The sequence below is a fragment of the Protopterus annectens genome, chromosome 12.part0, assembly GCF_019279795.1.
Source record: "Protopterus annectens isolate FY-2018-M chromosome 12.part0, PAN1.0, whole genome shotgun sequence".
Classification (NCBI taxonomy): Eukaryota; Metazoa; Chordata; order Ceratodontiformes; family Protopteridae; genus Protopterus; species Protopterus annectens.
This window is the reverse complement of record NC_056746.1, coordinates 647567320-647594568: the sequence shown is the minus strand read 5'-3', so window position 1 is coordinate 647594568 and position 27249 is coordinate 647567320. Positions and strand designations below refer to the sequence as shown.

Below are 27249 nucleotides of genomic sequence, written 5' to 3'. Positions count from 1 at the left end.
TCGCCGGTTCACCGGTACTCAGTGAGGCGCTTTTGCAGCCCCTGATACCCACTACTTTAGAGTCGCAGGCCCCTACTGAAACCCATGTGGAGTCCGGCATGCCACTAAGTACTCAAGGTATTGGACCGACGGATGTATCTCCCTTGGATGGGTCCAGAACCGCTGAGCAGGCACCGGCTTCTGAGGGTGTATTCAGACCTCAACATTTGTATATCAAACTGACGACAGCTGCAAAACCAAAGACAAAAGCAACTTCTAAAACTAAAAAAACGACGCATGAGCCACGTGCACAGGTCTCTATGCCTAAAAAGCAGATGATCAAAATGGCTGAAGACCTTATTACCTTGATCAGGGGTAACCATCCCCCTCCAGAAAAGAGGCCTAGGCAAGACACTGATTATGAATCTTCAGATCAGGTTTCTATTTCTTCTGATTCCCTTTCTGATCAGCAATTATCTATACCTCCCTATGAGGATTCTGATGCTGAGGAGTCTATTCCTTCTGCATCTCCTTCAGAGGATTCTTCATTTGGAGAAACCTTGCATACTTTTGAGGGAGCATTTTCACTGGGAGAGTCAAGACTTCTCAGAATCTAAAAAGAGGCTCAGGGATGGCCCTGACTCACATAAATTTTTATTTAAAAACCCTGCTGCTGTTCCTGAAACTATTTCACATGGTCCAAAGGGAGTTGAGGCCTCAACAGCAAAAAATCGTACCCCCTCTGACAGAGATTCAAGGGCACTAGACAGATGGGGAAAAAAGGTTTATACATCTGCAACCTTGGCAATCAGGACCTTAAACTGTCAATTTCATATGCTAAAGTACCAACAACATATTATGGTATTGCTGAAACAGATAATGATGTTGATTTCAGAATGTGCAGAAAATAAAGAATTGCAGGACTTTTTGCATGCAGCTGAACAAGTTGCAAAGCATACTATGCAATGTGGTTTTGATTCCTTAGAGGCCTCCTGCAGGGCCGCAGTTACTGGATCTGTGATTAGGAGGCATGCCTGGTTAAAGGAACAAAATTTGCCTGACCATGTTAAAGCTAAATTGCTAGATGCACCTTTACAGCATGATTCTCTTTGGTATTAAGGCAGAAGAGGTTTTAAAGAAAATGGAAGACAAAGCTAAGTCTATGCAAACTGTTAAAGACTTCTTACAAATGCAGCCACCAAGATTCAGTAGACACTGGCCTACAAAAAATTGGTCCTTTCCTGTGTCAGACAGAGCTCAAAGGGGCAAATCCAGATGCCCAAAGGGTTCCAGATACCAGGCGCAAGATTCATACAGGTCAAAGCAGTGGGACGCTTCTACTTCCAAATCTGGAGGAGATAAAGCGCAAACCTACAGAAAACAATCCCAATGACTTCCCCCTGCCTACACCAAGCACATATCTTTTGGCAGCACCCATAGGGGGAAAGTTAGCACTTTTTGCTCAAAATGGGCGGTTAATAACCCAGGACAAGTGGGTACTAAACATAGTATCACAGGGATACAGATTCCATTTCCACACTCTGGCAATGGCAAATGGTTGGCCAGTTCTGCCAAAAAATCAATGGGCAGAGGCAAAAAAACAGGTTACGTCCCTCATGGATATGGGGGCCATTTAGCCAGTACCAGAACAGGAAAAAGTACAAGGTTTTTACTCAAGACTGTTCTTGGTACCCAGAAAGGGCAAGGCCTGGTGACCAATACTGGATTTATTGATTTTGAACACATACCTGGACATTCCAAAATTCAGAATGCTGACTTTGCAGCAGCTTCTGCCCATGCTGGGCAAGAATTCTTGGCTGGTGACATTAGACCTAAAAGAGGCATACCTGCATGTCCCAATAAGACAGTCGTGCAGAAGATACCTCAGATTCAAGGCTGGCTTAATGCATTACCAATTCTCTGCACTGCCCTTTGGCTTATCTACTGCGCCCAGGGTCTTTACAAAGTGCCTGGCACCAGTAATTGCATTTTGCAGACAAAGAAGTAATAAGTATACAAATATAGCCTTACTTAGACGAGTGTCTCATTCAAGCAGAGAACAAGGACATTCTTCTTCGACACCTGGCGTTTGTGAAAAGGCTTCTAACATGCCTAGGGTACACAATAAACGAAAAGAAATCACAACTGGTACCCTCTCAAAAGATTCCTGGGTGCAAGCTTGAATACAGCTGCCCAGATGGCTTACCTCACGCCAGACAAGCAAAGGCAACTGTCTACTTACTTCAAACTGATGGCAACAAAAACCCAGTTATCTGCAAGATAAATTCTGCAGGCTTTGGGCTTCATGGCATCCGGCATCCTGCATCCTACCAATTCCATATGCAAGACTGTGTATGAGGAAACTTCAGTGGTACCTGAAAAGTTTATGGAGTCAGCATTCTCACAGTCTGGAAGCAATGATTCCTTTTATTCCCTGCCTACAACAGGAGTTTCTGTGGTGGGCAAAGGCATGTCACCAAAACATGGGATGGGCGTTCACTCTCCCCCCTGCCAGCCAAACCTTAACAGATGCCTTGGATTATGCCTGGGGGGCCCACATGGCAGGAAGATGCATTCAGGGCATATGGACCCCAAAACAATTGCATCTACATATCAATCGGAAAGAGATGCTAGTTGTACAGAATGCACTAATATCCTTCAAGGACTACCTTCATCCAGGACAACTACTAATAAAGACAGACAACACCACAGTCATGTGGTACATAAACAAGCAGGGGGGTACACATTCCTACCCTCTTTGCAGACTAGCCATGGCATTGTGGAACATGGCCTTGACTTATCAAATACATCTACAAGCTCAATTCCTGCCAGGAAAGCTAAATACTCTGGCAGACAAACTAAGCAGAAATGTTATGGACCCACACGAATGGAAACTGGAACCACAAGTTTTCAACATGTTGACACGCAAATGGGGAGCCCAGACATAGATCTTTTTGCCTCACCGCAGAACTATCAGTTGGACAAATTCTGCACAAGAATTCATCACAAAAAAAGCTTGTAAAGTGGATGCTCTTTTATTCATCTGGAAAAACCTATCAGTCTATACTTTCCCCCCTCTGCCTCTGCTCTCCAAAGTCCTACTAAAAGCCAGGACAAACCAAAAATGATTCTGATTGCTCCAGACTGGCCTCGCCAACACTGGTACCCACTCCTGCGCAATGTGTCACACCTTCCTCTGTGACACCTGTCTCGGACACCTTTCCTACTGTGTCAGCAGACCTACCAAATTATGCACACTTGGCTCCAAACTTTGAATCTTGAAGCATGGCTAATCAACTAATTTCACCCTTGACATCTCTCAGCAAACCTGTGATGGATGTCATTTTGAAGGCTAGAAGGCCTAGTACTAGAAAATGTTATGCTAACAAATGGAAAAGATTCTGTGCCTGGAACCAATCACAAGGAATAAGCACAGCAATGCCCAATCTTCCTCAGATTCTGCAATACTTAACTGAGGTGCTTCACAAGGGCCTATCTTTTTCTTCCATAAAAATCCATGCCTCTGCCATTTCTGCTCATTACAACACAGAACCTCCCCTCTTCTCTCATCCTGTGCTAAAGCAGTATTTCAGAGGGGCCAAAAATTTAAGACCTCCCAGGAGAGCACCAACTCCTGCATGAGACCTCAATTTTGTTTTGGAAAAACTCACTCTACCTCCTCTTGAGCCAGCTGCTACTGCGGACCTAAAATTTCTCTCTTAGAAGACACCTTTCCTTTTAGCAATCACTTCAGCTAGAAGAATTTCAGAATTACAGACTCTTATGGCAGTGAAGCCTTTCATTATTTTTCATCCAGACAGGGTGGCTCTCAGGACCAATCCATCCTTCATGCCTAAGGTGGTATCCAGTGTGGCTCTTAATCAGACCATTCATCTGCCAACTTTCTTTCCCAATCCACAGAACAAGGGTGAGCGGATTCTGCATTCATTGGATGTACACAGACAACTTAGATTCTACTTAAACTGGACAAAATCTCTACGAAAATCTGAACAACTATGGGTGGCATTTGCTGCAGAGGCAGAGGAAAATGCTATTTCAAAGAAGACTATTATCAAATGGATAACCCATTGTATTCGTTTCTGCTATATGCACCATGGTAAACCTATCCCCAAGGGGATCAGATCTCATTCCACCAGGGCTGCATCTACTGCTGCAGCCTTTCTCAGAGGGGTTCCTACCAGAGACATTCTAGAAGCTGCTACCTGGAGATCAGTTCATACGTTCACCAAGCATTACCATTTACCTCTCTTCTCTAAATCCAAAACTGGCTTTGCCACTGCGGTCCTGCAAGGCCTTATAGCTGCTACTAATGCTGTATAAATCCATCCTCGCAACCATAGCTTTGGGATTCTACCCAAATGTAATTACTGCAACAGTGAAACACGAAGAATATAGTACAGTTGTGTACACTTAGATGTTCGAATGTATTCACTGCTGCAGTCCTGGTTACCCACCCTCCAGCCCCCTGTTTTTCTCTTACTATATCTCTCCTTTCTTGTACTATGATCAAAAGCCTTTTTGGTGTATTTGCTTTTGTTTGGAGGTATATGTTTTGTATTTTAAATTATTTATATATATATATATATATATCTATATATATATATATATACACACACATATACATATATATATATATATATATATATATATATATATATATATATATATATATATATATATATACATACATACATACACACACACACACACACACACACACACACACACACACACACACACACACACACACACACACATATATATTGCTCCCCATTTGGGGGGCACCTGACATCTGGAGCAAGAAAAACTGATGTAAATGCATCGGCTGCATGTTTTATACCCCTGACTATTTGACATCATGGAAGAAGGGATAGCAACCGACCCAAGATTTTGTTAATCAGGCCAACTGAGGGCAACCTGCAAGCAGATTACCCAAATGTAACGACTGCAACAGTGAATACACTCTAACATCTACATTTATGGTAAGTGTACACAACTGTACTTTGTGTACACTTACCATAAATGTAGATGTTCGAGTGTATTCACTGTTGCATTCTTGGTTACCCTCCCTCCAGCCCCCTGACGTCTTTTGGCTCTTCATCTATTCCCCTTTACTATACTTAAAAGCTTTTTGGTGTATTTGTTTTTTTGTTGGAGCTATAACCTTGTGTGTGTGTGTGTGTGTGTGTGTGTGTGTGTGTGTGTGTGTGTGTGTGTGTGTGTGTGTGTGTGTGCGTGTGTGTGCGTGTGTGTGTGTGTGTGTGCGTGTGTGTGCGTATATATATATATATATCTATATATGTATATATATATATATATATATATATATGTATATATATATATATATATATATATATAATTTTTTTTTTTTTAATTGCTTCCCATTAAGGGGGGCACCTGACATCTGGGGCAAGAAAAACTAATGTAATGCTGTCAGCTGCATGCTTTATACCCCTGACGACTTGACGTCACAGACGATGAGACAGCAACTGACGCAGGACCCAAGACTTTGATAATCAGGTCGACTGAGGGCTACTGCAAGCTAACCCAGATGTGATGACTGCAGCAGTGAATACACTCGCACATCTACATTTATGGTAAGTGTACACAACTGTACTTTGTGTGTACCCATCTGCACTTGTCAAGAACACAAATGCATGGATAGTTTAAAGTTCTTCTAGGTCATACTGTAATTTAGAGATCGAAGATGTTACAGGTTTGATTGCTACATCCAGTTTGCCTAACCATATTTCTGTAAAGTCTTTGCTGCATGCTTATGAATCATAAGAAGGATCTGGTATGAAGAGTTCCATGCTTGGAAAGAACAGGATGAAGGCTAACGGGTGTAGGACCACTGGACATGTAAAACTTTCCCAGGATGCCTTGGTCTGTGACCCTGTCTCATAATGCATCACAGTACCATCCTTCTTCAAATCTGTTTAGTCACGCTGTGCCTGTGCATCAAGGAATTGCCCCAGGCTACCATTTTTATAATTCTTGAGAGGTTTTTATCAAAACTACTTTTAACGCAATTCTTTTTGTACTATTTTTTATAGGCTGACTTGTGGTTTCTTCTAAATCTTTACTTTTCCACTTTTGTTTCCCTTTGCCGTATTGGTGCTTCTTTCTTTCAGCAACATGCTGAGTTAACTTAAAGAAAGGACTTGCTTTTTTCTTGTTGTTTACTGTGGCTGGTGCTGTACCTTCTTCTTTTCTTTCTAAAACTGACTTTGAGTTCAAGAATTGTGGCTGTGGGAACAGATCCCACCTGAAGACGGCCACAACAATTGTGTGAAAGTGCAGCAGCACAGCACACCACTTGTAAGTATTCTGTTTCTATGGGCTATACAACTGACACTTTGAGGAGCAGGAAGAATCAGCTTTGTCTTCTCATGTATGAAAAGTTGCTTTTCCTCGCAAAGGACAGGAGTTCCTTCCTTGGAACCAAAGCCCTCAACCTCTTCATCAACTATGGTTTCTTCTAGGCCTCATAGAAGAGCAAAACTCCCAATAAAGCCAAGACACTCCAGCCCTCCTTTTCTAGTGTCAGAACAAATAAGATGAAAGGTGGTGTTCAAAAAGTTCTTCAGATGAGAGTTGTGTTCAGAAAGTTTTGCATTTCAGATCTGGTATGCATTAGGCAAGTCACAGATCTGTACTTGTTTGTTAGATAGCAAAGTTTGCCAGATAATGAGCCCTAGACCTGCTTTGCAGAGAGCCCTTCCCTTTGAGTTTGATTATGACAAGATTGTGGACTTCATTTTGATGACAGAGAAGAGATTTCCTTTTGTCCCTTTCCATCAGGTTCTGCTGGGGCATGTCTGTTTTTTCACCTTCAGTCTTCCAGGCTATACTTATCAGTATGCAACATTGGCACCTGTCTTAAAGTTTGTCAGCACCAGTTCTTCAGACTTGAGTTCCACAGCCATTATTAATATCTGGGACTGTTATGCCTTTGTGAGCAACGTATACCTTGGTGTCAGAGGATCTGCTATTGACCTTACCCGCTGTGCTGATGGCTTCGGCACTGGTGCTGTCTGTGCTGATGCCCTGGATCAGGAGTCTAGTGCTGATGTGCCTGGTCCGGCAGAGGTCAGAGCCAGGGTTTCCTGCCAGTTGTTCATCCTTTAATGTCTGTTGCTGCTCTTTTGCTGGCACCAGTCACAGAGAAGTCTTTTTCCGAGTCCTTTGTACTCTCTTATTGTACATCAAATTAAAGAGATCCAAGAATATCTGCAGTGTCCTTCTATGGCCAAAATAGTTGGTCTTTTTTTTCCAATTTAGATCTCCTCCTTCTAAATCTCTTAAAAATGTGACGTGCAGGAGGAAAAGCATCAGCTTCTACAAAGGCACAAACACTGGATGCTGTTGATGAGAATGATGGAGACTCCCCAGTGCTCATCTCGATAACCCCAAATATGGGGTGGTATCATGATGAGGCAAAAGGGAGATGGGAAACTGACCCTGAAACTTCTGTGCAGTGGATTCTGCAGAAAGTCTTTTGGTTCATCCATCAGTCTTCTCATGTGATGCCTCCTTTAGTGGACATGCTTAAGGTGGCCACCAACACAGCATTATAAAATCCTGATTTAGAGACTTCTGTGTCTTTCTTCACAGAGATGGGAACTTGTGGTCAGAGACACCTAAACTAAATAAGCCTTTTTGCAACAGCTGCCCTTAACAAGACTACCCCCAGAACCCACAAGTTCACCTCTCCATATAAGAAGTTCAAGCTGTGAAGCAAATGGGAGAGCAGGTTTATGTTTTTTTTTTTTTTGAGGGCAATAAACTACATGTCACAGATGACTGACTTCCAGCAAAATCTGGTAGAAAAAAATGTACCATTAGCTGGATCACTTTGTGACTGGATCCATTAAAAAGAAAGCTGTGTCCCAGTCAGCAGTTTCTTTGGATAATCTTTGGAAGGATCATTGTTGCAGTATCCTTAATCACTGTGACGTGTGCACAGAAAGCTTGACATCTACTCTGACTTCCAGACCTTTGTACCCACTTGGCAAGTGGGAATATGTATCCTTTAAAACTACTGAAAAGTTAGCGACTGTTGAAGTAAGAAAGAGGCTGCAAAGCCAGATAAATTTAGCGCTTTCTTTCACTTTATTGTCAGCGTGAACTTCCTCAGAAAACCAGGATGCCTCCCAACATCCTGGTTTTAAAGACATGTACAGGAAATGATGTACATCGCAAATGACAATGTTGACATTTTTAAATAATATGTATAGAAACAAATATATATGCACTTTTTAAAAAATAATTTTAAATACATGTTTTGATGTAACTTTGTACATCATTATTAAAATAATAACACCTGAAATAAAAAACAAAGTTTAGTGACCTGATATCAAAACTTTTTGAATCTACCTTAACTAGCTCATATTCATGATTTCAGTATAAACTGATCCAAAATGAAAACTACACCTGTTGTTGGTTCTTGAATGTAGAACCATGATTGACTATTATATACAATGGAAAAACTGTTACCACGATTTGAACCGTGAGAATTGTGATCCCATGTAAACATTCTTAACGGTCTTTACTGCAACAATATCAAAATACAGCACAGAAATCACATGATACATCCCGTAGTGAATTGATCATTCACTTTTGAAATTTTTCCAAATGCTACTGTAACTGGTAAAACACAATCACATTAATGCATTTTAAATCTCACCATAACACATTAGTACAAATGTGTGGCACTCAATGACAATTGACTTTGATGAGATCATAGTTATAAATGAAGAAAAAACAAATTAATTTAATGAACGCAGACTGAAGATGTATCTTTTGAGCAACATGGAGATCTCTAATACTCGAAATCGTAATATCTGAATACTAAGGTGAAACTGGTGGAATTATGTGTTGTTGTTTTTGGACAATAATGTCTTGGATATTTAGGTGCACTCATACCTGCTTCTATTTTGAACATATACATGTGTGAATGTATACACACGTATACACACACACACACACATGTCCATGTACATATGCGTATGTGTGCACCCAAACATGTGTACATCCCAAACAAATCATCTTGAACTTATGAATACTCTCCTTTGACGTCCCAAGTGCGCTCATTTTCTGTCTCCAAATAAAAGATTCGTCCTTTATAAGTGCTACCAGTGTGTCTTGATTGGTATTCAACAGTATTGCAGTATTTTTGGATGGTCCTAAGCGTTTGATACTACACTTGTTTCCTGCATTCAGTTTCCTGTACATGTCTTTAAAACCAGGATGTTGGGAGGCATCCTGGTTTTCTGAGGAAGTTCACGCTGACAATAAAGTGAAAGAAAGCGCTAAATTTATCTGGCTTTGCAGCCTCTTTCTTACTTCAACAGTCGCTAACTTTTCAGTAGTTTTAGAGTTTGGTTCGGGCGTTCCGAATTTGGTTTTTTACTTCGGAATATGTATCCTTCCCTGGTATGCCAGCAGATGTTGATGTCTGCCCACACTACATTTTGTTCTTTCTTGTTGCAGTGCAATTTACATCACAGGCATGTCAAGAGTTGTCAGACCAGAGGATATTCTTCATGTAACTCGCTGATTCAGTAGTCCCTGCTACCAAGACTTGAGTTGCAGAAGGCCCAACATTCTGCCTAACGTCTAGATCTTGATCTGCTTACCTAGCGAAGACAGGTGAATCTCTGCTCCTTAGAGATGTCAGTACCTTCCCTGTATAAAGCCATTTCCCACCTGTACCATTTTAGGCCTTTTTTTGCTACATTTCGCAACACACGTCATGCTCTTCCATCTCTTTGCTACCTTTGATTTCAAAGGACAGATCAGACAGAACAAAGAGATATCCTTCAAACAGGACTCCTACAAACAGACCATACCCACGGATGCTTCAGACATTGTTATTTCCTGGGCAAGGGCTGGATTTGCTACTGCCTTTATTGCAACTCAGCCCTGAGCACACTTGGTAGGCTTCAAGGCACAAGTCATCTGGGATACATCTCGAAGGAAAACCAAAAGAAGTGATGACTTTGATACGGCCACTCTGATGTTCTTCGTGTTTCACTGTTGCAGTCATCACATTTGGGTTATCTGCTTGCAGTAGCCCTCAGTCGGCCTGATTAACAAAGTCTTGGGTACTGTGTCAGCTGCTGTCTCTTCTTCCGTGATGTCAGGTCGTCAGGGGTATAAAACATGCAGACGACGCCATTACATCAGTCTTCCTTGCCGTGCGGTGCCCGAAGCAGAAGCAGTTCGCAAGTGCCGGTCGGCCAACTCCTGAAATTTTTGATGTCCTTCAAGGATGCATCTGCAGTCATAACATATGGGTTGTCCTGCCTCAGGCAGCCCTTCGGTCGGCCGGATTCCAAAGTCTGGGACCGGTGTCGGCTGATGTCGCCTCTTCCCCGACGTCAGAGCGGCTGGGGTATAAAAGTGTCAGCCGACGCCATTTTCCTCAGTCTTTCTTGCCGCGCGGTGCCCGAAGCAGAAGCTGCTCGCAAGTGCCGGTCGGTCAGATCCAGAGATTTCAGCTACCGAAAACTTCGAAAAAAGCTAAGTACCCCGTTGGGGACTCTTTCTTGCCTCAGCCGATGTCAGACAAAGTAAATAATTGTTTAACTTGTGGGAAACAAATACCTCATAAGGATTTCCATTCTTACTGCCTTCCTTGCTTAGGCCCAGACCACGACGTATCAGCTTGTTTAGCCTGTGCCTCCTTCAACCGACGGACTCTTAGACGTCGGTCGGAGTTTGCAGAGGAGTTTTTTGGAACCGATTTTGCTTACAAAATGCCGTCGGAGACTCCGACTACGCATATGGTCAAAAAACGCAAGGAAAAGGACCGACACTCGCGGCCCGCGGTTTCGGCTGAAACCACGGTTAGGCCTACCGCGAGTGTCTCGGTTTCGGCTGAAACAGAGTCCACGGCTATTCCTACTTCCGAAACCATACCTCCGACCACCGAGGCCAGAGAGGCCCCGGCCGAGTCGGCTTCAGAACTCCCTACCGAAGCTAGTGCTCAAGAATTGTCCGACACCATACCTTTGGACATTTCTACTCCTGCATGTGGGGCAGCTAGGCCCCCAGCTTCTATGTCTAGTAAGGTCTTCTCTAGGGCAAAGCTATTAAGGCCTTCTCTAGGGCAAAGGCTGCCAAGCTTTCTAAAACTTTGCCTACCAAATCAACTTCACAGAGGCCTTCCTCCAGTTCTCAGATCCTCAGTCTTGCTGAGGACCTCATTTCCTTAATTAGGGGATCCCAACCTCACCCAGACAGGGCCTCCCAACCTCCTCCAGACAAAAGGCCCAGGACTGATCCCTCTGAACCTCTCTCCTCAGATTACTCCTCGGATGAATCTGATTTGTCAGACCATCAGGAAGGGTCCTGCTCGCCTTATGAGGATTCAGATGCAGAAGACTCTATTCCTTCGGCCTCCCCACCAGAAGAATTTTCCTTTGGGGAGACTTTACACTCCATGAGGGAGCACTTTCAATGGCAGGGTCAGGTTTTCTCTGATTCTAGAAAAAGATTACGGACCTTTTTACATTTGCCCCAGCATAGGCCCTTAGCCATACCTCCTGTTCTGACTGTTATTGATGATGTGTACAATGATGTCAGTACTGCACCTGATTCTCTTCCCCCGGCCCCTGCCAAACCTGACAGATATTACAGGGTCCTGGATTCTCATTTCCACCTGTACAAAGCCCATGCTGCAGACCCAGAAACTATTTCACAGGGCCCTAAAGGGGTTGCAGCTGCTACTGCTAAGAATCCCCTACCCTCTGAAAGAGAGTCTAGAGCATTAGAGAGATGGGGAAAAAGGTATATACATCTTGTACTCTTTCTGCCAGGGCATTAAACTGTCAATTCCATATGATCCAGTACCAAGAATGTTTGTTAGATCAGCTCAATAAAAAGCTTTCTGCTCCTGAACCTTTAGACAGTAAATCCCTTCAGGATTTCGTACACAACTCTCAGCAGGTCAGTAATCATTTTTTAAAATGTGGCTTTAATGCACTGGAGGCTTCATTTAGATCAGCTATGACTGGGGCAGTAATTCGTAGGCATGCCTGGCTGAAGGAACAATCTTTGCCAGACCATGTCAAGGCTAAACTACTCGATGCTCCAATGGAGAAACAAAGTTTATTTGGCTCCCCTGCACAGGAGATTCTAAAAAAGGTGGAAGAAAAAGCAAAATCTGTGCAAACAGTAAAGGAATTCCTGCAGGTCCAACCTCCGAGGTTCAGTAGAAACTGGCCTACAAAGAATTGGTCCTTTCCAGACACCTCCAGAGCTCAGAGGGGCAGGAACAGGCGTACTAGAGGCAGAGGTCAATCAAGAGGTGCCTACAGAGGCCGTCAGTGGCAGCCTGCAAACCAGAGGAGTGGTGCAACAGCTACAACTACTACCACTACTACAGGACAGACCCAATGACTTGACTCTGATTCCGCCCACCAGGGATCAACTGGAAGCACCCTTGGGCGGAAAGTTGGCTTTATTCTCGAAAAACTGGCATTGCATTACAAAGGATACATGGACATTGCAAATAATAGACAAAGGATACAGGTTTCACTTCCATACCTTGCCAAAGAGAGGCGGAATGCCAAACCTTCCACCAGACCAGAAGGTAGAGGCTTTAAGACAAATCAGCAAGTTAATTCAGATGAAAGCTATAGAAGGGTACCATCTACAGAACAAGGCCAAGGATTTTACTCCAGACTATTCCTTGTGCCAAGAAAAGAAAACAAATGGAGGCCTATACTCGACCTGTCCACACTGAACACTTATCTCATTGTGCCAAAATTCAAAATGCTGACCCTACAGCAACTTCTTCCCATGTTGGGCAAGGAGTCTTGGCTGGTGACTCTAGATCTCAAGGAGGCATACCTGCACGTCCCTATTCGACCAGATTGCAGAAGACACCTCAGATTTCTTGCAGGATCAGAGCATTATCAATTCTCAGCATTGCCCTTTGGCTTATCTACTGTGCCCAGAGTATTCACGAAATGCCTGGCATCAGTAATTGCACACTGCAGACTTCGGGGAATTCAAATTTATCCATACCTGGACGACTGCCTAATGCAAGCGGACAACAAGAAGAAGTTGTTAAAGGACTTGGCATATGCCATACACCTGCTACAAGCCTTGGGATACACAGTCAACATCCAAAAGTCAAGACTAGTACCATCCCAAAGGATAACCTTTTTGGGTGCGGATCTGGACACAATCACTCAGATGGCTTTTCTCACAGAAGAAAAACAAAAACAACTTCCAGATTACTTCATGACTCTGACAAGACAAACTCAGCTTACTGCAAGGAAAGTCCTGCAGGCCCTGGGTTACATGGCATCCTGCATAATTTTAATTCCACATGCCAGGCTGCATATGAGGAAACTACAATGGTACCTAAGGAATGTATGGTCTCAACACAGTCACAGTCTAGAAACCATGATACAAATCATTCCATGCCTTCAAAAGGAATTCCTTTGGTGGGCCCAGGCCTGTCAGTCCAACAGAGGGTTGCCTTTCAACAAACCAAAAACAAGGCAGACCATCACCACGGACGCCTCAGACTGAGGATGGGGAGCACACATGGAGGACAAACGTATCCAAGGCCTATGGTCTCAAGGGCAGCTAGGCATGCACATAAACCAAAAGGAGATGCTGGCAGTAAGGCATGTAATCGAGGCATTCAGACCCTTCCTCCAGCAAGGACACCTGTTAATACGGACAGACAACACCACTGTCATGTGGTACATAAACAAACAGGGAGGCACACATTCCTACCCTCTATGCCGGATGGCTGTGGATCTGTGGAACCTATGCCTGAATCTCAACATCCAGCTACAGGCCAAATTCATACCAGGAAAAGAGAATACTCTAGCAGACAGCTTAAGCAGAACTACCATGGATGCACACGAATGGATGCTGCATCCAGACATCTTCAAACTCATAACAAAGAAATGGGGAATCCCAGAGATAGATCTGTTCGCCTCCCCAGTCAACCACCAACTGAAGAAATTCTGCTCAAGGACATACCACCCACAAGCCTGGAGGGTGGACTCTCTCTCTTTCAGCTGGAATGCCCTAACAGTATATGCTTTTCCACCTCTCTCATTGATGTACAAGGTTCTGCTGAAGATCAGGGAGGAACAGCCAAAAGTCATACTAATAGCTCCGGACTGGCCAAGGCAGCATTGGTACCCGCTACTGAGAAGCATGTCTCAGGCACACTCATGGTCTCTTCTCCTATGGCGTCTTCTTCTAACGCAGAACAATTTCAGGACCTTGCATCCCAACTTGAAAACACTGCAGCTAACTGCCTGGAAGATTCCTTAAAGCCCAACAACACCGTTTTATCTCAGAGGGTGAAGGACATTATCCTGGAGGCTCACAGACCTTCCACAAGAAAGGTATACTCAGCTAAATGGAAGAGATTTCTCATTTGGAGCACATCAAAGGGCACAGATGTCACACTGGCAAACCTAGCACACATCCTAGAATACTTAGCAGAATTGTTCCACAATGGTCTGTCTTATTCATCCATTAAGATTCATGCTTCAGCAATTTCAGCAGAATACAATATGGATCCACCTATCTTCTCACACCCTCTTCTCAGACAATTTTTGAGAGGGATCAAAAATGTTAAACCTCCAAGAAGACCCCCCCCCCCCCACCTGCATGGGATCTCAATTTTGTGCTGGAAAAACTAACACTACCTCCTTTTGAACCAGCAGCTTCAGCAGACCTCCAGTTTTTATCTTGGAAAGCTGCATTCCTTCTGGCAATCACTTCAGCAAGAAGAGTATCTGAGTTACAGGCATTAATGGCAGTGCAGCCTTTTCTTTTTTTCACCAGGATAGTGTCACTGAGAACCAATCCTACTTTCATGCCAAAGGTGGTGTCTAGGGTATCCTTGAACCAAGCTATTCACTTGCCCTACGTTCTTCCCTAACCCACAGAACAAAGGGGAAAAACTTTTGCACACCTTGGATATACACAGACAGCTACGCTACTATTTGGACAGAACTAAGACTAACAGAAAAACTGACCAACTTTTTGTAGCATATGCAACTGGGGTACAAGGAAGAGCAATTTCCAAACAGACAATCTCAAAATGGATAGGAAATTGCATTCGTTTTTGCTACTCCTTTCATGGAAAGACAGTTCCTGAAAATATCAGGCCTCACTCTACAAGGGCCACAGCCACCACTACAGCTTTCCTACGAGGGGTGGCTACCAAGGACATTTTAGAAGCTGCTACTTGGAGCTCCGTGCATACATTTGCCAAGCATTACAATCTACCCTTATACTCCAGATCCCGAGCAGGGTTTGCAACTGCAGTACTGCAGGGGATCATAACTACACCATTTTCTTACTACCTCCTCCCCAGATTAGCTATGGTATTCTACCCATATGTTATGACTGCAGATGCATCCTTGAAGGACATAGTACAGTTTTGTACCTACCATAAATGTAGATGTCCGATAGGTATGCATCTGCAGTCAGGATTACCCACCCTCCTTCCCCTCTGTGGTATTCCTAGGGTACTTACCCCTCTTTCAGCTAGCTGGGGGAATCTATTATGGTGTATTTGTTTGTTTGTTTATATATGTATATAATTTGCTAATGTTTAGAGCTTTTCAGCCTTTATCCAAATTTAGCCTTCCTAGAGGGCACCTGGCATCTGGGGCAAGAAACACTGAGGAAAATGGCATCGGCTGACGCTTTTATACCCCAGCCGCTCTGACGTCGGGGAAGAGGCGACATCAGCCGATGCCGGACCCAGACTTTGGAATCCGGCCGACCGAAGGGCTGCCTGAGGCAGGACAACCCATATGTTATGACTGCAGATGCATACCTATCGGACATCTACATTTATGGTAGGTACAAAACTGTACTTTTTAGAGTTTCAGAACTGAAGTCTTCAACTAAAAGCTCCGAGGTTCCAATACCTTGAGTTTCCAGCGGCCTAGTCAGCTCCACATGGGAGTCGGAAGCAGCCTGTGGCTCTGAGGTAGCGGGCATCAGGGGCTGCGAAAGCACCTCCCTGAGAACCGGCAAACCGGCGACTTGCTTAGTTACCCATTGGGGAAACTTTTTCTTGCTCTAAACCGATGTCAGTAAAAGTAAATAATTTCATTTCTTATGGAAAGCAAATACCTCAAAGATTTTCATTTGTACTGTATTCCTTGCCTAGGCCCTGACCACGACGCACCTCGCTGTCGGTTTTGTGCCTCATTTAAACCACGAACTGTCCGTTGTCGGTATATTTTCGCTTCTAAATATTTTGGTGCTCGGTTCAATTATGATTAAATTAAGATATGTCTTCAGTAAGCCATCCGACTACCGATATACCGAAAAAAACGCAAAGGTAATGAAAGAGACAGGCCGCCTAGGTCCAAAGCTGCTGACAACGCTTCTCCTAAGCTAGTCGCCAGTTCGCCGGTACTCAGTGGGGCGCTTTCGCAGCCACTGATACCCACTATTTCAGATTCGCAGGCCTCTACTGAGACTCATTCGGAGTCCGGTATGCCCTGAGATGCTTCAATTGTGGAACCTGTGGATGTTGATCGTGTTTCACTATTGCAGTCATTACACTTGGTTTATCCTGCTGGCAGGCTACCCGCAGTCGGCTTGAATTCCAAAGTCTTGGTCTGGCATCGGTTGCTGTCGCCTCCTCCCTGACGTCAGTGTGCCAGGGGAATAAAAGATGCAGCCAACGCCATTTTCTTCAGTCTTTCTTGCCGCGCGGTGCCCAAAGCAAAAGCAGTTCGCAAGTGCCGGTCGGCCGACTCCTCTGAGATTTTCGTGTTCGAATTTCATTTCCAAAGTCTTCAATTAACGATAAGTACCCCATTGGGGAAACTTTTTTCTTGCTCCAGACCGATGTCAGAAAAAGTTAATAATTGTATTTCTTGTGGGAAGCAAATACCTCATAAGGACTTCCATTCTTATTGCATTCCTTGCCTAGGCCCTGATCACGACGTTGCTACTTGCAGGTTTTGTGCTAGATTTAGCCAACGCACTATTAAGCGTCGGCACGATTTTGCATTTCACTACTTTGGCCGAAGATTTAATTACACGATGTTGTCGGATAGCCATCCGACTACTGCAATACAAGAAAGACAAGGAAAAAGAAAAGGACAGGCATCCGAGGTCCAAAACTGACGACGAGGCTTCTTCTAAGCAAGTCGCCGGTTTGCCGGTTCTCAGGGAGGTGCTTTCGCAGCCCCTGATGCCCGCTACCTCAGAGCCACAGGCTGCTTCCGACTCCCATGTGGAGCTGACTAGGCCGCTGGAAACTCAAGGTATTGGACCCTCGGAAACTATTCCCTTATATGGGTCCGGAGCCGCTGAGCAGGCATCGGCTTCTGAGGGTGTTTTCAGGCCTACACAGTTATATGTAAAAACCACTTCAGCTTCAAAGGCAAAGACTAAAGCACCTCTAAAGACAAAGAAATAAGTACAGCCATCCCATGGACAGGCCTCCATGCCTAAAAAACAGATGCTTAAAATGGCCGAAGACCTAATTACTTTGATAAAGGGTTCCCATCCCCCTCCTGATGAGGCCTAGGCACAAGATGGAATATTAATCTTCAGATCAGGTTTCCATTTCCTCTGACTCCTCTTCTGAACAGGAATACTCTCTTCCTCCCTATGAGTATTCTGATGCTGAAGAATCTATCCCTTCAGCCTCTCCTCCTGAGGATTATTCTTTTGGGGAAACCCTGCATACCATGAGGGAGCATTTCCACTGGGAGAGCCAAGATTACTCAGAATCTAAGAAAAGGCTCAGAGATTTTCTTTTACTACCTCAGCACAGGCCCCTTGCTATTCCGCCTGTTTTAGACATTGTAGATGATGTATTTTCAGAGTCCGGCCTGTCTCCTGACTCTTTACCTCCAGCACCTGTTAAGCCAGACAGATACTACAGGGTTCCAGATTCACATAAATTTCTATATAAAAACCCTGCTGCTGACCCAGAAACTATCTCTCAGGGTCCCAAAGGGGTTAAGGCTTCCACTGCAAAAAACCCCATCCTCTCTGATAGGGATTCAAGGTCACTAGACAGATGGGGGAAAAAGATTTACACTTCTGCTATCTTGGCTGTAAGGGCTTTAAATTGTCAGTTTCATATGCTTAAATATCAGCAATATTTAATGTCACTGCTTAAACAGAAAACGTTGACAAATTTAGAATGTGCAGAAAACAAAGAAATGCAGGATTTATTGCATGCAGCTGAACAAGTGGGAAAACATACTTTGCAATGTGGTTTTGATTCCCTGGAGGCCTCCTGCAGGGCTGCTGTTACGGGTTCTGTCATTAGGAGGCATGCTTGGTTAAAGGAACAGAATCTGCCTGATCATGTTAAAGCAAAATGATTAGATGCTCCATTACAGCATGATACTTTGTTTGGTGTTAAAGCAGAAGAGGTGTTGAAGAAAATGGAGGACAAAGCAAAATCTATGCAAACAGTCAAGGATATCTTACAGGTACAGCCACCCAGATTTAGCAGAAACTGTCCTACAAAGAATTGGTCCTTTCCAGTGTCAGACAGGCCACAAAGAGGCAGATACAGATGCCCCAGAGGCAGATCCCAGCCCCAAGGCTCATACAGGCCTAAACAATGGGGTGCTTCTACCCCCAAAAGCAGAGAAGTCAAATCACAACCATACAGGAAACAGTCCCAATGATTTCCCTCTGCCAGCACCAAGCACTTCTCTTTTGGCAGCCCCCTGAGGGAGAAAAATAGCACTTTTTTCACAAAATTGGCACATGATTACCCAGGACAAATGGGTCTTGAATATAGTGTCACAGGGCTACGGATTCCACTTTCACACCTTGCCAAAGGCAAAAGGTATGCCAGACCTGCCACACAATCAATGGGCAGAGGCACAAAAGCAAGTTTCATCCCTCATGGACATGAGGGCCATTCAGCGAGTAACACAGCAAGAGCAGGGACAAGGATTTTACTCAAGGCTTTTTCTTGGTACCCAGAAAGGCCAAAGCCTGGAGACCAATACTGGACCTGTGTATTCTAAACACATTTCTGGACATTTCAAAATGTTGACTCTGCATCAGCTTTTGCCCATGCTGGGCAAGAAGGCTTGGCTTGTAACTTTGGACCTAAAAGAGGCATACCTGCGTGTCCCAATCAGACAATCTTGTGAAAGATACCTCAGATTCATAGCTGGCTCAGTGCACTACCAATTCTCTGCACTGCCCTTTGGCTTATCTACTGCGCCCAGGGTCTTCACAAAATGCCTGGCACCAGTAATTGCATTTTGCAGACAGAGGAATTCAAATATATCCTTACTTGTATGACTGCCTTATTCAAGCAGAGAACAAGGATATTCTACTAAAGCATCTGGCGTTTGTAAAAAGATTACTAATTTGCCTAGGGTACACAGTAAACGAAAAGAAATCAAAACTAGTACCCTCTCAAGAGATAATATTCCTGGGTGCAAGCTTAAATACAACTGCCCAGATAGATTATCTCACGCCAGACAAACAAAGGCAACTGGCATCTTACTTCAAAATGTTGGCGACAAAGACCCAGTTGTCTGCAAGGAAAATTCTGCAGGCTTTGGGCTTCATGGCATCCTGCATTCTGCTAATTCCATATGCAAGACTGCATATGAGGAAACTATAATGGTATCTAAAAAGTGTTTGGACTCAACATTTTAACAGCCTGGAAACATTAATTACCCTCATTCCCTGCCTGCAACAGGAGTTTCGATGGTGGGAACAGGCCTGTCACCACAACAAGAGACAGCCATTCACTTTACCCGCAGCCAGGCAGACATTAACAACAGATGCGTCAGATTATGCCTGGGGGGGTCCATATGGCAGGAAAATTTATTCAGAGCACATGGTCCGCAAGTCAAATGCATCTTCATATCAATCAAAAAGAGATGCTAGCTGTTCAGAATGCCCTGACAGCTTTCAAGGATCTACTTCATCTAGGACAACTGCTGATAAAGACAGACAATACTACAGTCATGTGGTACATAAACAAGCAGGGAGGCATACATTCTTACCCCCTCTGCAGACTAGCCATGACTTTGTGGGACACAGCATTGACTTATCAAGTTCACCTGCAAGCACAATTCCTGCCAGGAAAGATAAATACACTAAGCAGAAACCTCATGGATCCCCACGAGTGGAAACTGGATCCACAAGTCTTCAGCATGATAACAAGGAAATGGGGATGGTCAGACATAGATCTATTTGCCTCCCCTCACAACTGCCAACTACAGAGATTCTGCACAAGGACTTATCACAAGCAAGCATGGAAAGTGGATGCTCTATCCCACAGCTGGAAAGCCCTAACAGTATATGCCTTTCCTCCACTGCCTCTCCTCCCTAAGGTACTCCTAAAGGTCAGACAAGAGAAGCCCAAAATGATACTGATTGCCTCAGACTGGCCACGCCAGCACTGGTACCCAATCCTAAAGAACTTGTGTCAATGTCCAGCCTGGACATCACCTCAAATTCCTCACTTACTAACCCAACAAAACAATCAGATCCTGCACAGCCAACTCAGGACCTTAAATCTGGCAACATGGCGGATAATGTAGTCATTCAGAACACACCTCTCTCTAAAGAGGTGATGGATGTTATTTTGGAGGCCAGGAAGCCTAGTACCAGAAAATCTTATAGAAAAATGGAAGAGATTCTGTGCTTGGAACCAAGCACAAGGAATTGACACGTTTGTTCCAAATATTCCTCAGATTTTACAATACTTAACTGAGATGCTGGACAAAGGCCTTTCCTTTTCATCTATTAAGATCCATGCCTCTGCCATTTCAGCTCATTACAACACGGAACCACTTATTTTTTCTCATCCATTAATAAGGCAGTACCTCAGAAGGGCCAAAAACGTAAGACCCCCAAGGAGAGCACCAATACCTGCATGGGACCTCAATTATGTCTTGGAAAAACTCACGCTGCCTCCTTTTGAGCCAGCCTCTACAGCTGATATAAAATTCTTATCCTGGAAAACAGCTCTGCTCCTAGCAACAACCTCTGCAAGACGAGTCTCAGAGTTACAGGCACTCATGACTGTGGAACCTTTTATCATCTTCCATCCAGACAGGGTTTCTCTGAGGACAAACCCGACATTTATGCCTAAGGTAATGTCCAGTGTAGCCCTTAACCAAACCATTCATTTGCCTACCTTTTATCCAAACCCACAGAATAAGGGTGAGAGACTTCTGAATTCTTTGGACATACACAGACAGCTACGCTTCTACCTGGACAGAACTAAAGCTTTCAGAAAGACTGAGCAATGTTTAGTGGCATATGCTGCAGGATCACAAGGGAAGGCCTGATCAAAGCAGACTATTTCTAAATGGATAGGCCACTGCATTCGTTTCTGCTATTCACAACATGGCAAATCTGTGCCCAAGGGCATTAGGCCACATTCAACCAGAGCAGCAGCCACTTCAGCAGCCTTTCTCAGAGGAGTACCAACCAAAGGCATCTTAGAGGCTGCAACCTGGGTTCAGTGCACACTTTTACAAAGCACTACCACTTACCTCTCTACTCTAAATCCATAGCAGGCTTTGCCACTGCAGTTCTACAGGGCCTCATAACCTCTCCTAATCCAATTAAGCCCCAGCCACCCTTCCTCAGCTTTGGGATTCAACCCAAGTGTAATGACTGCAACAGTGAAACACGATGAACATAGTACAGATGTGTACCTACCGTAAATGTAGATGTTGGAGTGTATTCACTATTTCAGTCCAGGTTACCCACCCACCATCCCACTTTCCTTTGCTGGGTCTTATCTGTACTTCTCTATTCTATACAACCTATGTGGTGTATTTGCTTGTAGATGGAGGAAATGATTTCTTTAGTGCATGCATGTTTATTGACATAATTTTAGCCTACCCTGTTTGGGGGCACCTGACATCTGGGGCAAGAAAAACTGAAGAAAATGGCATCGGCTGCATCTTTTATACCCCTGACGCACTGACGTCAGGGAGGAGGCGACAGCAACCGATGCCGGACCAAGACTTTGGAATTCAGGCCGACTGTGGGTAGCCTGCCAGCAGGATAACCCAAGTGTAATGACTGCAACAGTGAATACACTCGAACAGCTACATTTATGGTAGGTACACAACTGTACTATGTCTCTGCCTTGGACAGGTCTGGAGCCGCTGTGCAGGCACCGGCTACTGAGGGTGTATTCAGGCCTTCTGACTTGCATATTAAACCGATGCCATCTTCTTCTTCAAGGCCTAAAACTCGAACCATGCCTAGAAAACTGATGCCCAGACCACATGGTCAGGCCTCTATGCCTAAAGAACAAATGATAAGAATGGCTGAAGACCTTATTACTTTAATCAGGGGAAGCCAACCTTCCCCCTCTAAGAGACGTAGGGCAGAGTTTGCTTATGATACTTCTAACCAGGATTCTGAAATTTCTGTTTCCTCTGATGACCAGGATTTACCTTTATCTACCTATGAGGATTCTGATGCTGAGGACTCTATTCTCTCTGCTTCCCCCCCCCCAGAGGATTTCTCTTTTGGTGAAACCTTGCATACTCCTTAGGGAGCATTTTCGTTGGGAAAGTCAGGATTTCTCTGATTCTAAAAAGATGCTTGGGGATTTCTTACTCCAGCCACAGCACAGGCCTTTAGCTATCCCTCTTATACTAGGTATTGTTGATGATGCCTTTTCAGAATCTAGTTTGGCCCCTGACTCTTTACTTCCTGCTCCCAGAAAACCTGATAGATATTACAGGGCTCCTGACTCTCACAAGTTCTTTTTCAAAAATCCTACTGCGAATCCTCAGACCATTTCACAGGGTCCCAAGGGCATCAAAGCTACTACTGCCAAAAATCCTACCCCCTCTGATAGAGACTCCAGGGCGCTGGATAGATGGGGTAAGAATGTATACACTTCTGCAACTTTGGCCATTAGGGCCTTAAACTGCCAGTTTCATATGTTAAAGTATCAGCAGCAGGTTATTGGATTGCTTAAACAGAAAATTATGTTGATTCCTGATTGTGCTGAAAATAAGGATTTACAGGATTTAATGCATTCTGCTGAACAAGTTGGAAAACATACTTTGCAATGTGGTTTTGATTCACTAGATGCATCTTGCAGGGCTGCTGTCACTGGGTCTGTACTTAGAAGGCATGCTTGCCTTAAGGAGCAGTCCTTGCCAGATCATGTTAAAGCTAAATTACTGGATGCTCCCTTAAATCAGGGCCGCCTGTTTGGCAATAAGGCAGAAGAAGTTCTTAAAAAGATGGAGGAAAAAGCTAAATCTATGCAAACTGTTAAAAGTTTCCTTCCAAGTACAACCTCCAAGATTTAGTAGGCATTGGCCTTCTAAGAATTGGTCCTTTCCTGCCTCTTCCAGGCCTTCTCAGTCCAAACCCAGATCCAGCAGAACGCCCGGGCTTCAGTCCCGGGGTATGCACAGGACTAAGCAGTGGGGAGCCCCCTCTTCCAAATCTGGGAGTAGTAAAACTCCCACCTATGGTAAACTGTCTCAATGACTTCATTTTAAAACTTCCAAGCACTTCTCAACTGACTGCCCCTTTGGGGGGAAAGATTGTTCTGCAGGCAAAAAACTGGGAACTCATTACCCAGGACAAATGAGTTTTAAATATAGTGTCCCAAGGATACAGATTTCGCTTCCACACGTTGCCAACCCCAAAGGGTTGGCCAGATCTACTCCCAAATCAGTGGGCAGAGGCTCAAAAGCAAGTGCTCTCTGTTTTAAGCATAAAGGCTATTCAAACTGTACCAGAAGAGGAAAAGGGACAAGGTTTCTACTGAAGACTTTTCCTGGTACCCAGAAAAGACAATTCATGGCGTCCTGTCCTGGACCTGTTCCAAAATTCAAGATGCTGACTCTTCACCAGTTGCTTCTTATGCTAGGAAAAGATGCCTGGTTGGCAACACTCGATTTAAAGGAAGCATACCTGCACATCCCAATCAGGGAATCTTGCAGAAGATACCTTCGCTTCAAGGCTACACGCACTATCAGTTATCTGCACTGCCCTTTGGCTTATCTACTGTGCCCAGGGTATTCACAAAGTGCCTAGCTCCAGTCATTGCATTTTGCAGGCAAATAAATATTCAGATATACCCATACCTGGACGATTGTCTAATTCAGGCAGAAAGCCAGGACATACTTTTGAATCATCTGTTCTTTGTACAAAGGGTGCTAACTTGTCTGGGATACACCATAAACGAAAAGAAATCGCACCTGGTACCCTGTCAACAAGTTATATTCCTGGGAGCAAGCTTGAATACAACTTCCCAGATGGCTTTCCTCACGCCAGAGAAACAAATTCATTTGACAACCTACTTCAAGCTAGTGGCCACGAAAACCCTGTTATCTGCAAGGCAAATATTGCAAGCCTTGGAATTCATGGCCTCCTGCATTCTTCTAATTCCATATGCAAGATGCATATGAGGAAACTACAGTGGTATCAAAAAAGCCTTATGGTGTCAACATTCTCAGAATCTTAAAGCAGTGATTCCTATCATACCTTACCTATGCTTAGAGTTTCTTTGGTGGGCAGAGGCTTGCCACCAAAACAAGGGACTACCATTCACTCTACCCCCTGCTGCCCAAACCCTAACAGACACATCAGACTATGCATGGGGGCTCACCTGGCAGGGAAGTGCATTCTGGGCAAATGGAACCCAAGTCAATTGCACCTGCATATCAATCAAAAAGAAATGTTAGCTGTACAGGCTGCTCTGACAGCCTTCAAGGACCACATTCTTCCAGGACAATTAATGGCAAAGACGGACAGCACCACTGTTATGCGGTACATAAACAAGCAGGTGAGTACCCATTCTTATCCTCTCTGCAGACTAGCCATGGCATTGTGGAACACAGCCCCATTCTTATCCTCTCTGCAGACTATCCATGGCATTGTGGAACACAGCCTTGAGCTACCAAGTGCATCTATAAGCTCAATTCCTCCCAGGAAAACTAAATACATTAGCCGACGGACTAAGCAGAAACCTCATGGTCCCACACGAGTGGAAACTGGAACCAAAGATTTTCAACATGTTGACAAACAAATGGGGGAGCCCAGATGTAGACCGGTTTGCTTTTCCCCCAGAACTACCAATTGGACAAATTTTGCACAAGGACTCCCCACAAACAAGCTTGGAAAGTGGATGCTATGTCCTTCAGCTGGAAAAAAACATCAGTTTATGCCTTTCCTCCTCTGCCTTTCCTCTCCAAAATACTGCTAAAGATCAAAGGTCAAACCAAGAAAGATATTGATTGCACCAGACTGGCCACGCCAACACTGGTACCCCCTCTTGCGCAGTGTGTCACTGTTGGCCCCATGGCACTTGCCTCTGACCCCTACCCTGTTGTCTCAGCAAGAGAACCAGATTCTGCACCCTCAGCTTCAAACCCTGAACCTAGCAGCCTGGCTAATTACCTAATCTCTCCTTTACCATCCCTCAGTAAACCAGTGATGGATATTTTATAGGCAAGGAGGCCTAGTACTAGAAAATCTTATGTTGAAAAATGGAAAAGATTCTGTGCTTGGAACCAATCTCAAGGGATGAGCACAGCAGCGCCCAACTTACCTCAGATTTTACACTACTTAACTGAGATGCTTCACAAGGGCCTTTCTTTTTCCTCCATCAACATTCACGCCGCAGCCATCTCAGCTCATTATAACACAGAACCTCCCCTCTTCTCTCATCCACTGCTCAGGCAGATGTTCATCGTGCATACAGCTGCAGTCATAACAGATGGGTTATCCTGCCGTCAGGCGGGTCCTCGGTCGGCCGAATTCCAAAGTCTAGGTCCGGCGTCGGTTGTCGTCGCTTCCTCCCTGACGTCAGTGCGGCAGGGGTATAAAAGAGGCAGCCGACGCCATTTTCTTCAGTCTTTCTTGCCACGCGGTGCCCAAAGCAGAAGCAGTTCGCAAGTGCCGGTCGGCCAGCTCCTGAGATTTACGAAAGTATTTCAGCCGAAGTCTTCTTGAAAGCTAAGTACCCGTTGGAAACTTTTCTTGCCTCAGACCGATGTCAGACAAAGTTAATAATTGTATTTCATGTGGGAAGCAAATACCGCATAAGGATTTCCACTCTTACTGTATACCTTGCTTAGGCCCAGACCACGACGTCTCGGTCTGCCGTTTTTGTGCTAGATTCAACAAGCAATAATTCAATAAGCGTCGGGCAGAGTTCGCCCTTCACTTTTTTGGCAAAAAATTTTATTATATTATGTCGTTGGATACTCTGACTCCTCCAGTTTTGAGCAAAAAACGCAAAGATAAGGACCGACATACGAGGTCCGCACCACCTACTGATGCCACACTAAGGCCGACTACCGGTTCTCCGGTACTCAGCGAGGCGCCTACGCAGCCCCTGAGTACCGATGACAATGCATTACCGGTGTCTTCAGTACCCGAGGTCGCAGGCTCCTCGGCCCCCATTCCTACTACAGATACCGACGCCACTCCTGGCAGGGAAACTCAGAATTTAGACAGGCCTGCCATTTCTCAAGGGGTCTTCAGGCCTTCCTCCTTCTCCGTTAAAGCCTTCACTAAATCTAAAACAGCCATGAAAACCAAAAAACAGGTTCCTCAGACACCCACTCAAGGCACCATGCCTAAAAAACAGATGCTTAAAATGGCTGAGGATTTGATTACTCTTATCAGGGGTTCTCAACCCCCCTCTGACAAAAGGCCTAGATTAGAGGAAGACTGTCCTTCCTCAGATCAAGCTTCTATTACCTCAGAACTATCTGAGGACCAGGATTTGGCCTATTCTCCATTTGAAGACTCTGATGCAGAGGAGTCTATTCCCTCGGTCTCCCCCCCCTGAGGACTTCTCTTTTGGGGAAACCCTGCATACATTGAGGGAACACTTTCACTGGGAAGGCCAAGATTACTCAGATTCCAAGAAAAGGCTCAGGGAATTTCTTCTGCTCCCCCAGCATAGGCCTCTGGCTATCCCTCCTGTTTTAGATGTATTGGATGATGTGTACACAGAAGCCAGCCTTAATCCTGATTCTTTGCCTCCAGCTCCTGTTAAACCAGACAGGTATTACCGGGTTCCTGATTCTCACCAGTTCCTATATAAAAGCCATACTGCTGATCCAGAAACTATTTCACAGGGTCCCAAGGGAATTAAGGCCTCTACTGCTAAACACCCATTACCTTCAGAGAGAGATTCCAGATCTTTAGAAAGGTGGGGGGAAAAGGTGTACACCTCGGCCACTTTAACCATGAGGGCATTAAACTGTCAGTTCCATATGTTAAAGT

At 44.5% G+C, this 27249-nt stretch overlaps 2 protein-coding genes across 3 annotated transcripts in view; one reads left to right on the top strand and one right to left on the bottom strand.

The window, feature by feature from the left end:
- The window catches only part of CCHR12.PART0H7orf26 (chromosome chr12.part0 C7orf26 homolog), a 1310154-nt gene that overhangs the window by 1122267 nt on the left and 160638 nt on the right, over positions 1-27249 (bottom strand). The gene's annotated exons all lie outside the window — the stretch shown is intronic.
- Positions 1-27249, top strand: part of LOC122816764 (cytochrome b5) — a 487681-nt gene that overhangs the window by 325053 nt on the left and 135379 nt on the right. The window lies entirely within an intron of this gene.